This window comes from Peromyscus leucopus, chromosome 16_21 (assembly GCF_004664715.2).
Source record: "Peromyscus leucopus breed LL Stock chromosome 16_21, UCI_PerLeu_2.1, whole genome shotgun sequence".
NCBI classification, from domain to species: Eukaryota; Metazoa; Chordata; class Mammalia; order Rodentia; family Cricetidae; genus Peromyscus; species Peromyscus leucopus.
Window position 1 is genome coordinate 50,719,025 of NC_051084.1, and position 13,156 is coordinate 50,732,180.

The 13,156-nt window shown below is 36.8% G+C and overlaps 1 protein-coding gene and 1 long non-coding RNA gene across 2 annotated transcripts in view; one reads left to right on the top strand and one right to left on the bottom strand.

Moving 5' to 3' along the window:
* Khdrbs2 (KH RNA binding domain containing, signal transduction associated 2) overlaps nucleotides 1–13,156 on the bottom strand; it is a 518,703-nt gene that overhangs the window by 167,218 nt on the left and 338,329 nt on the right. The window lies entirely within an intron of this gene.
* LOC119086795 overlaps nucleotides 1–13,156 on the top strand; it is a 38,757-nt gene that overhangs the window by 18,832 nt on the left and 6,769 nt on the right. The gene's annotated exons all lie outside the window — the stretch shown is intronic.

The window sequence follows — 13,156 nt, forward strand, 5'->3', positions numbered from 1 at the left end:
TCTTAGTTTGGGTTATTAGTGCTGTGATATATATGTGAGACACACATGTATATATGACATATATATGTATATATGTACCCAGTGCCAGCTCTCAGATCCTTGTCATGTGTATTCAATTTTCATTGTCTTAGGCTATTTTATTGCATTTGTAGTCAAAGCAAAGCTTCCTTTGTTTTCCCCTACTGGCAATGGTCATTCTTTTTTTCCCCATATTTTTTGAGAGAAGATGGCTGAATCTGAAAGAAAATCCTATAAATTCTATATAAATTAGCTTAATATTTTGTTATTTAATTTACCTGAAAACAAACAAACATTTTGTATATATTCTATTTTTTTTTTAAAAAAAAAGATAGACAGGAAGTGTTTCTTTTCTTAGTTATTTAGGGAGTTTCTTTTGTTTCTTAGCTCTGGTAAGAAGAGAAAGGATTTAGAAGGTAGCTTTAGAAGGTTTCTTCTTCCCAGTTTACTGAGTTAGTACCCTGCTTTTTAAAACCATCATATTTCATCCTGTTTTTCTACAGGCATCCAAGTGTATTTTTCTGCTCAGAATCCACAGCAGTGACTTTTATGATTCTCAAGCCCTCACAGAGGTCAGGCTCATTCATGGAAGTGTTGGCTATGGAAGAGAGTCAGCAGGATAATTTAGTAGTTGTTTCAATCCTTCTACTTTGACACATAGTAATGACAGACTATCTTAAGAAAAAGCAGTTTATCTGGCCAGATCATGAGAACAGCTATAACAGACAAGAACCTATCCTTCCTCAATACTATGCTGATGAGCTCTGCATGGACAAAGAATACATCTAAAACTGTAGTATTGCTTCAGGCCATACTTAGCCTCAATCACAGTAATTCCAGTAATGATAATAGAGTCGAGGAGCGGTTAATCAAGTAGGCACCTTTCTAGAAGTTCATTTTTTTTCCTCTGTAAGACTCAAGGATTTCAGTAATTATGTGAATTACATATTTCAAAAACAAATGAAGAAATTTTACCTTTTAAAAAAATTCAACATAAAAATTCAAAGACTAATTAAACATTTCTCTGAAACTTTCAAGACTTTATTATGTATCATTTGAGGTATGTCACCCCCTTACCTATCACTACTGTTTTAAAAGTGGCTTCAAATGAACCTAGGTGACTTTAGTAAAGTTTAAAAAAAAGTTAAAATTTATCTTCCTCACTTTTAAGGAAAGGCTATGTTAGTAACACACTAATCTTGTTGCCACAGTAAATGCTGGCAGCTTATGTATGCACACAGAGATTCCCTTTGTAGCTTCTGAGATTGAACGAATTGTATGATCTCATGAACTTTATGCATAGAAATGCCAGTGAGAATGGAAATCTCCAGTGATAACTTCTTACAACATGATGAGGATTTTTTAGATAAGCAGTACCCTTCTGGGTATATGAGATACCTACTCAATAGTTGATAGGACTCTAATCAATGGTATCTTGCTGAATGTACTACTTAAAATTTATTTTACAATCATATGCCATCTTACGCAACACTGTCATAAGGTAACATTTCATGTTAGATTATGTTTTCATAACATTTCAGAAGTGCTGTAGGCAGAGTAACAGGGATTCATTGGAACAATGAATTATGAGGGACTTGTCATCATGACATAAATTTGTATTTTTCACATTGTTACAAAGTTAGACATATTTTGTTGAATTTTCTACCCCTATTCAATCAAATGAGATTTTCAAAGTGTGCATTCCTACTTTACATTTCATATCTCCTTTCCCTTTTCTTGAAACAGAGTTTTGTCACACAGCTAAGGTTTGCCTCATACAATCCTCCTCTGTTAGCATCCCAGTGGTGAAGATTACAGGTGTTCACTACCACACCCAACCCCTCTACCTCTCACAGGACGGTATCTGTGCTTTGATGACGCCAAGAATCTCTTACGTAATTTTGAAATAAAACAACGTCACTAAACATTCTTAATCCTTTATGACCCAATAGATCCTGAATATCATTGTTCCTCGATGTTATTGTCAATAGAGCAGTCAGAAACCGGCATATTGTAGGGTCCTTACATTTGAATATGGTAGAATCAATACATCTTCTTTAAGAAGGAATATTCTATGTCATTATTTTTGACAATATCACATAATATATTCTGATTACTCCTTCTACATTTTATCTCATTTCTTTTCTTATCAACTCAACTCCTCACCCCCTTTCACTCCCTATTAGCCCATTTCCAAGACTAATGACTTTGGGGGAGGGTGTTTTTTATTTTAACCAGAGACATAGATGTGATCAGTAGATTGGACCTATCCATTGGAATCTGGTAGCATTATCAATGGACACACAACTGAAGACCATGTTTTCCCTCTCCCTGAGTCTATCAGCAGTAAATAGTTCAGTAGTGAGACGTAGCAGGAGATAGCATTTCAGGATCCCTCTCTGTATCTTCCAGCCTATGTTCTCTCAAATGAAACCATTTCAAATTTTATGGAAAGGTAATATGGAACACTATTTGATCTATTGATCTATTGTTTGGCAAACAATAACTTCTTAATTTACTGTAACACCATGAAAATTGAAATTTTGCTGAGTTTTTATTGGAGCACATAGAGAAATTAAATTTTCTACTATTTTTTGCTACAGTGAAATCAGCCCACATCAAGTTTTGAGTTTAAATTTTAATACTAAAATGTATTATTTCTGAATTTTTCACTGTAGACTTTTTACATAATAGCTAGTTTCTATACAAGGGCCATATACTGGCCATATTCTCTATGAAACAATGTAAGAAATTCAAGCCATCTGCCTAAGCTCTAACTCAGTGTGTGTGTGTGTGTGTGTGTGTGTGTGTGTGTGTGTGTGCGTGTGTGTGTGTGTGTGTGTGTGTGTGTGTGTATACACAATATTGAAATTTATGGATTGATAAAGTTAAGACTATTTTCAGCTGCAGATGATTGGAAAAGCATGAAAAAACCACATGCAAGTTATTTAGAGTACTATGGGTAAGAAATATATGTACATATACATAAACAATATGTATACACACCTGGGTGAACAGACATGAAATAAAGGATATAGTGATGAACCTAATCTGATTAAAAAGTGTGATAACAGAGATGTTAACAGCACCAAGTAGCTGAAGTATCTACTCCCTGTGATGCCTAGGGGAAAGACTTACTATTAAAAGAATGACAAAAGTATTTCTTAAAAAGAAAAAAATCAGCACAAAAGGTTTCTAAGTAAGTATATTTCAAGAAGAAAGGAAAAGGAGAAACATAGTTGACTGTGGAAAAATATCATAGACTATTCAATATATACATATATATGTATATGTATATATATACATACATATATATAGAGTCAGGAATAAACTGAAAAACATAAAAAACCTAATTTGAAACAGACATTACAGTCAAAGCAATCTGAGCTCTTTGTGTTACTCAGAGGAAGGTTTAAAATATTGTTAAACTGTGTATATGTAAAGGTAGAGCAGCACATTGTAATAGCCCATATACTCTTCTGTAGCAGAAATCTTAGAATGTCTTATTAATAAAATCAAACCTGAGGCCAGTTATTGGGGTGAATGCTGGAAGATCAGAGAAGCAGAACAAGCCACAGCTACCTCACTTCGCCAGTTCCTCAGCTGATTCTGTTTCCTCAGACTGGAAGCCTCTGAGTCTTCATCCGAATGGCTCTCAGCTGAACTGCTGCTCAAAAGCCTAAAAGCTTAACCAGCTAAATGCTTCTAGTTTCTGTTCTTCACGCATTATATAACTCTCTGCTATCTGCCATCACTCCCTGGGATTAAAGGCTCACTTTCTGGGATTAAAGGCATGTTTAATCTTGCTGTTTCCAATGTGGCCTTGAACTCACAGAGATCCAGAGGGATTTCTGCCTCTGGAATGCTGGGATTAAAGGTGTGAGTGCCACCATTTTCTAGCCTCTGTATCTAGTGGCTGTCCTGTTCTCTGACCCCTGATAAGTTTATTAGGGTGCACAATATTTTGGGGAATACAATACCACCACACTCTTCAAGTTATTTCATTTATCAAAACTTTCAATTAGTGCTTTTGTGATCATGTTAATATATAGAATTTGTTTAAGTTACTATATAATAAAACAAACATTTGGAATTATTAGGTTAATCATTTAAAACACTTATCAGTTATAAAGTATTAGAGTATAAGATATATAAGCCTGAGATGTACAGACAGAAATAAATAAAACACTATTAAAGGTAATTAAAATGAACTAAGTATATAGGGTATGCATTGGGAAAGGGAACTCAATATTATCAAGTTACTAATTCTCAGGTAATTTCAATTTATACGTAAGGAAGCAAAACCACGGGATTCTAAAATAATGCAAGGAAAAAACTCAGTCAAGCTCCCTTGCATTGCTAGACATTAGTCCCCAAAGCTCAGAAAATCAAATTAGTGTCATATTGACCTTCAAAGGCTAAAATAGAGACTGGAAAACTGAGAAATGGATCCATGCATATCAGAAGTCGTGGCTTAGGAAAAAGCAAGTTTTGCACATTTGTGGAGAAACAACAGACTTTGTCAGTATGTTTCACTGATTGAATCCTGGTGGGGGTGGTGAAGCCTAAGTCTGTACAAATACCATGAATAAAGTCTTTTCATGGCAGACTAACACTGAGTGAAACAATAACATATACAATGCCTTAAAAATTCAAGATTTCATAATAGGAAATTATTTTTCATAAAAATTAAAGTCTATAAAAATGTAAAACTTAACATTTAAAATATAATTTCTACTTATCAAATATCATAAACTAATAGTGAAAAGATAAAACCATAAGTCAATGCAAGTATTTGATGAAAAATATAAGTAACAAAAATTTTGTATCTAGAATTCATAGAGGAATATCTTACAGATAACATAAAAGACAAAGAATCTCTAAGAAAAACAGGTAAAAATCAAGCAAACATTGATCACAAGAGGAGATAAACAGTCAATAAATATACAAAAGCATCACAAATGTCATTAGTAATAAAATACAAATAATTACCACAATACAAGATTTGATTTCTTACTAGATACAAGAATATAGAAAAACAAGGATTCTAGTAATATATCTGGTAACAGAGTACGCTTCAAAAAATGCAAGAACACTCTTATTTCTAATGACACAGTAAGTCCATGGTAGTGTTATTAACAAAAGCATATGTGTGTGTGAGAAAGAGAGAGAGAGAGACAGAGACAGAGACAGAGAAGAGAGACACACAGAGAGAGACAGAGAAATGGAGACAGAGCAAGAATGAGATATTATTCAAATGTTCGTATATGCAAGTTGTATTTTTAAAAATCTGTTACACACACATCAGTGAAAATGAACAAGCTGTGCTACATGTCTTGAGATAAACCCTAATTGGTGCATCAGATTTTGCCCCTCCAAAGCTCAGAAAGAACCACAGAAGAGGCAGCTGAAAGCAAGTGAGAATAAAGTGCATGGGAGGTGTGCTGTCAATAGACATCTGAATATGACAAGGATTTTCCATTCACGACCTCACTGCATAAGACCTGCGCAATGTCAGAACCATCAACATTTCAGCATGGATCATGGGGAGCTCCTGAGGCACCACCATTCCCTGAGGGATTACTGACAGATAATGCTTGTTATGGGAGGAATGTCACACTAAAAAGTATCCATGTTCCAGTACAGAAACGACACAGTCATATCTGAATGGAATGGCAGAAGTCATAAAGCCAGCACAGCTGCTTGACACTGATCCAGCAGAGCTGAGCCACATGATGGCTGCCATGCCACATTTGGTTTTCATCTCCACCTGTTGCATACTTGGGTCACTTTTAATATTTGTACAATTTGAGGATATTGGATTAATGGAAAATTTCTTATGTATCATTTATGCCTTCTCCCAGGAATGCTGCTTCTAAGCTTACCCAGGAAAGTCCTGAACATACTATTCCCCCACCACACACACTTTTTGGGAGATATCCTTATCTACTTGAAGGTCTTCCTTATGCCTTGGAGGTTGTAACACAAAAAGAATTCAGAGGTCTCTTCATGAGGCTATTAGACATTCTTGAAACATCTGTCCCTGTACTTATACAGGAACAAGATATTCAAAACAGCGTAAAATTAAAAAGATCAACAAGATTCAGTGGACTAGAGGAATTGTCCACAGTTCAGATTACAAGGCTCTTCCCACTGTACACTCAGACAATTATGTGGCATACAACTCTACCCTACATAGAGACATATTGATGAGCAAAGTATGGAGTGGAAAAATGATAAAAGTATGAGGTGTTAGGACCTCCCTCTCTTAGAAATTAGCTCATGTAGAACCACTATAATGTCATATCGCCAAGGAACAACAGAATGCTAGGATTAGACATATAGACAAATTCTATTAAGATATGTGAACATTGGTTGTATTATGCCAGAATTTGAATAATAACTGCAGCAGCTTTAGCCTGAGAATTTTTCCTGGGTACTCTGACCACTAAGAGTTAATAATACACTGCTTGTGACATGGCAAAATGCCCAGGGTGTTTGAAGATTTTGTTTTGGTTTAGTGTCCTTGAAGCAACCAAAGCAACCAGCCTGAGCACAGGCTGTCATGTGCCTCTAGATTCTCAAAAATTGGGTTATGGGGTTTATGAGTAAGAATGATAACTCTGTTTATTAATGATGTCAAAATTTGGAGGGAAATGATTGGAAATGATAACTCTGTTCTGTCATAGTTTATTAATGATGACTAAAAGATGAGCAAAAGGAAGTAAAACACATGTCCAAAACCAAAAATGATATGCTCTGTTTTAGAACATCATGAATGTATCCCTGCTAACTAAATTCTGTATAAATAAACACACATTCTGGCTGCTAGTCATTCAGGCTGCAAGATTCTCCCAACCACCATGTCCTGGCTCACTTTCTTCTCCCGATGACTCCTTACACCCTCTGCAGGACCATCCACTGCCAGAGATGGCTCCTGGCAAGAAACACCATAACATTATCAGGATTTTTGGAAAGATGTGCTGCAGCAGGAGAGGAAAGGGGAGGGGCATGAGTGAGAAGCAGGGTATTTAATAAGTAAAAGTCATTATATACAACAACAAAGACTCAACGAACAAGGCAAAGAATACCTATATTTTGAGTCTTTATTTATGAAGTTTAAAAAGACACACACTAGAGGAGAATTGTTGAGGTACATATATGTGTATATAAAGCACAATGAGTGGCAGTATGGGGAGTATTCATGCAGGATACTAGAGCCCAGGCTGAGGAGATGTGCTTGCAAAGGCTAAGTGAGACTTTTTGGAATTACAATGTGTTCTTTTTTTTTGGCTTTTTTTTTTTTTTTTTGGTTTTTTGAGACAGGGTTTCTCTGTATAGCTTTGCACCTTTCCTGGAACTCACTCTGTAGCCCAGGCTGACCTCGAACTCTCAGAGATCTGCCTGCCTCTGCCTCCTGAGTGCTGGGATTAAAGGCATGCACCACCACCGCCCGGCTACAATGTGTTCTTAATGTGAGTTTATCAGTATTTATTTTATGAACATTTTCATGTTCAATATTTATACTTTAATGATAAAACTCAATGTGTTTATAAGCTTCTCACAGGAGAATAATGGCAACAATAATGCTGAATAAATGAGGATTTTGCATTTTTTAATTTCTGGAAAATTGTCTTCGGTTACATAATATAATAAGCCAGAACAGTGAATTCATTAGTATGACTGTTTCTTTCTTTCTTTTTTTTTTTCAGAATAAAGGCTATTAAGTAGTATTCAGTATACATAGTGACAAAAATACCTTTTATGGCAATAAATTTGAGAGCTAATTTTTTGAAAAGATCTAATATTTATCATCCTCTGCCAGGTAACCACATAAGAATTCACACTGATTAAACAGATTATCTTGCATACAATATATAACAATAGTGTCTAATATAGGTCAGGATCTAAGTAATATTATTTCAGTCTCTCTCAAATGGGTATACTTCTTACACAAATACCAATCTAACTAATTGGCATTAGTGAAAATTTTCTTTGTGCTTCTTTGCTCTTTAGGTCTCCATACATATGTTGATTGTCATAGAGAAAGAAATGTTACAGGCTTACAGAGCTCCACATGAGAGAGAAGGCAGGTGCTCCATCTCAGTATTTAAGATCTTAGTGATGAGACTGAAACAACTCTGTTTCTAGCATCAAGATCTGAGCAGCCCCGACCTGTGGGTCTGGTCTAGCTGTACACTGCCAAGTATGTCACCTCCACCTCAGCACCAACCCTGGAGTCGAGGCGGAAGTGATGCTATGACTTAACAGCCCCTGGGATGTCTAAAGACCTCCAGATCTGTGGAAGAGGATAGGCATTTTGTTTCAGTCATTTGTTTAGACTAATAAAACCATTGATTTATTATTTCTCACTCATCACTCACCTACAACACAATAAAGATAATTAAGAAAAAGGTATACACATTGCTCCCCAGAGCTCACATGGTAGTGGAACAGATAGGTAAATGTATATATAGGTAACGTCATTCAATGCCATCTGACCTAGGCATTTCTTTTCAGGAGTTAGCTCAGGAAGAGAAGTGACCATTCTAATGTGAGATGACAAGGGCAGATCCTACTATCTGTAAATGTGTGTGTGTGTGTGTAGGCTAAAAAGTGAAATCAGGTAGGCATGGAATAGCACTGTAAACAGGTTTTGATGCAGCAGGTTGTTTGGTTTTCTCTTTTAGAGTTATGGCGCGGTGACAGGAAGATGGTACAGGGAGTGAGCTACCCATGAAAAGTCAATATCAAAGAGAACAAATAAACTTGCGCTATGAAGAAATTACAGGGAAGCCGGGTGGTGGTGGCGCACGCCTTTAATCCCAGCACTCGGGAGGCAGAGCCAGGCGGATCTCTGTGAGTTCGAGGCCAGCCTGGGCTACCAAGTGAGCTCCAGGAAAGGCACAAAGCTACGCAGAGAAACCCTGTCTCGAAAAACAAAACAAAAAAATTAAAAAAAAAAAAAAAGAAATTACAGGGGGCAGTAAATGCTGCCTTTTGGTCTGTTTCACCCAGAATCCACATCTGTGTGAAGGTGCTCCTGCTGGACCTGCTCAGTCTTCACTCTGAGCATTCAGTCACAATCAAGTACCCATAAATATGCCCTTACTAGGTGAGGGGATCCTTGAAGATGCTCTCCATATTTCCACCAAATATTGAATTTATTCTTCTATTAAGTTGTAGCTTGCCTATAACATGTCATTAAAATCAACCATCCCACAGTGAGCAAACACAAATAAGGATTTTTACCTTTTCTTGATAACGCAATAAGTATTTTGATTCTCAGTTTCTGTAATAGTTAATTTTATATGACTTTTTAAATACACTATCACATTAGATTTTTAAATCTCCAATTTTCAGAGTAATGTTTGTCTTATTATTAGTTAATTATCAATAATAAACAATGTATCAATTATTTATTAAACAATTTCTTAAATGTTTATTAAATCATTGTATTTCGAAAATTATTTGGTACATGTTTTTTTATATTTCACTGCTGGTCTTCTATAGAGTAAGGACAATCAAGTTCCAATTTTAAAGAAGTGCCAGAGAGGGCAGTGTCATTTACTCATCTGTGATGTGGAGTGTCCTGATAGTCGAGTTGACAAATGAATGGCTGACTTGAAAGACTGGGTTTTGCAATGACTTCCATCCCTCACTGTGGGACCTCCAAACCATCGCCTTGAAATTCATTTGTTGCTTCCCTGCCTTACTGATGTGGAAGCCTCTAAGTGGCCTTAACGTCAAATCTAAGGTACTAAATTTTACAGCAAGATCAATTTCCACAGGGTTTTTACTGCCGAATACATTTTTTTTAAAGGATGCATTAAATTTTGAGTCTGTCTAAAGGATGATTGCTAACAGGTTGTTTCGGGAGAAAACAAGGGATGCACTCGTGTGAATACTTGTCTGACAGTGCCTTGCTGTACTAGATTATTACAGATGGCAGGAAGAAAGCACTACCAGTGATGTGACATGGGAGAATTTATCATCAGAAGTAGGTGGTTTCATAGAGTGTCAGCATTACTGTACCTACTGTCTTGTAAAAAAAATGAGGATACTAGTTCATTTATCATTAAACAAGGCATTCACCTGCGCACTACCTTCAGAAGTTCTGTTCAACATTTGCTCATCTTCCTTCCTCTGCTGTTAGTGTAGTGGACAACTTAGCAGTGGATTGCTGTATGGCATATGCACATTTAAATGAAAAGGGGGAAAGGCACATGAAAAGAAAATAATCCCGTGTAGACTCCCCTCTCTGAAAACTGATGAGCAAAACTAACACAGTTTTATGTGCTGTTTTGTCTTTCTTATTTGCATGCAGTCTGTAAAGAAAGTATTTGCCTCAGATAATTCACCCAATGAATGTATCCTAGGGACCAATTGGTTGGTTTGAAACCCCAGCTCTGGGACTCGTTCTTTGCACAATTGCGTTGATTTCTCATGCTCTCCTTGCACACAAGCGTCCATATCTAAGACTTAACTCATCCAGGCACTAAAGGCAAAACTTAAGTCTTCACATGGGCATCACTCAGACAGGCACCCTCTCTGTGCTTAGTGCCATTGGGTTATGGCCTAAAAGCCATCAGCTCTGCCACCGAAATCTGACATGAAGTTTGGCTCTGATGCTTATGGGCTAGGTAGCTTTTCGTCATATTACTAAACCTTTTATGCCTCCATTTCTTCAATTTTAGAATGGCAATAACAGGAATAAAATCAAGTTGTTATGAAACTAAACACTGAAGTTACAAACTTTGTAGAGCATATAGATCACAGCAAACATGAGGTTAGATTAGTTCCCTTTGTTATGGAAACACCATTAAGAGTCCTGTTCTGTTTGTTTGCTATTTTATTGTTAGAAGCTACATCTGATGATTTTTGTCTCCCAGTTTCCTATAATTGCACTGAATAGTTATTCAGTTTGACCTTCCAGAGTGAAAAAACAAAAACAAAAACTAAAAAACACTGCAGATGTTTAGGTAAATAGAGTTTCTAATTGGTGCTATAACTACTTTCCCATAGCAGACAAGGTATATCAAGGAAATATTTGCTACTATCATACTGTTTGGAATTTGGCTCTCACATCTTCTCAGTCCTGTACCCATGAGATCTGCTGTAGGAGTCCTATCAGCTGCCCTTTAAGGCCACGGCCTTTGCCTGTCATATATTCATGGGGAATAAGGTGTTTGCTATGTAGACAGACCTACCTGGCTGTTTCTAGACATGCATTCAGCATATTAGTCTAATATTTTTAATCCTAGAACTCCTTAATGCAAACAAGGAGCTCTACTTTCTGCTTTCATTGTGGTTTGAGAATATGAACATAAAAGCTTTAAGGGAAAATAGAGGTAATGAGGTTGACTGCAGTTTTCCATCCTTTACTGACTTGGCCTTTGGGAATTACTCTATATAAAATGAGTGTCGGGTAAATAATAAGTTGAATTCCACAGAACGACTCTATATTGGGATATATGAAGAATGATAAAATTGCTGCTCACTCCTTACAGTACAGGCTGGGAATTTGCCCTCTTTTGGGATCATCTACTTCATTTCTACTCTTGGTCAAAATCAAATGAAAGTGAAGGTACTAGTTGACAGTAAGGAAGCTTTTAGCTTAAAGTACTTACTACAGTCATTGTACTTTTATGTTCATTATATTAAGTTATACTCATGCAAAACAAAAAAGTTGGGAATTCATCCTTTAGGCAATGGGAAGTTGTTTATTAAGAAAAAAGTGACACAGTGAATTGAGTATTTAGGAAAACCAACCAAAATTTAATATTTGAAGTAGAAAAAGCACTGAGAAAATGGAATGACAACTTGCAGATTTTTATCTGAATAAAAGAAACCAAGCCAGGAGAAAACTAGGTAGGCTTCCTACAGACCTTCTCCTCTCGCTGTTCCCCCAGATGCAAACCCCAGTCTCCTCCCTAGCACTGTAAGGAACATCAGCTGCAGCCTTCCCTAACCCATGCCCACCTCTCCTGTGAATCCCACAAACCACCCTCTCCTAACAGCCCTCCGCAACTTGTTGCTTTGGCCCAGACCCCAGCTCCAGCAGATTCCCTCTGCTAATCCAAGGGTTGCTCCTCCCAGGGTAACAAGTTGGCTGAAGGCAAACCCAGACCTCTCCATCTGCTCCTGAGATCCAATCCCCGGCTCTGGAAAAATGCTGTGCTTTCTATTTCCTCTCTGACCCCATCCCCAATGGATCACAAAGATCTTCTCTACCCATCCTTCCCTGAACTCATCCCAGTATACCAGCCTACAACACCAGCAGACATTCCCTGTGAACACAACACCTGAACAGGACAGAAAAACAGGCAACACAGAAAGGATGTAAAAACAGGATCCATCCTTCTGCTGCATCCAAGAAACACACCTCAACTCAAAGATAAACATTACCTCAGTCAGGGTAAAAGGGTAGAAGTAGATATTCAAAATAAATGGACATAAAAAGCAAGCTGATGTAGCCATTTTAGTAGCTAACAAAATAGACTTCAAACTAAAACTAATCAAAAGAGATAGGGATGGATACTACATACTCACCAAAGGAAAAATCCACCAAGATGACATTTCAATTCTTAAAATTTATACACCAAACTTAAGGGCACCCAAGTTTTGAAAAGAAACACTACCGTGGCTGCTTAAATCACATATTGAACCTCACACTGTACAGCCACTATGGAAATCAATGTGGTAGTTCCTCAGAAAGTTGGGTATTGATCTACCTCAAAACCTAGCTATATTATTCTTGGTCATATACTCAAGGGAAGCTGTATACTACTGCAAGGACACTTACTCAAGCATGTTCACTGTAGCTTTTTCAACTAGTATCCAGGAACTAGAAACAACTTAGATAAACCTTAACAGAAGAATAAAGAAAATGTGGTACATTCATACAATGGAGTATTACTCAGCTGTTAAAAATAATAACATCATGAAATTTGCAGGCAAATGGAAGGAACTAGAAAAAATCACCCTGAGTGAGGTACCCCAGAATGAAGAACACAAATATGGTTATGTATTAACTTATAAGAGGATACTGACTTAAGTAAGTGATAACCAAGTTAAGATACATAGGGCCAAAGAAGTTAGGTAAAGAGTGAAGTCTAAGGGGGATACATGGATCTTT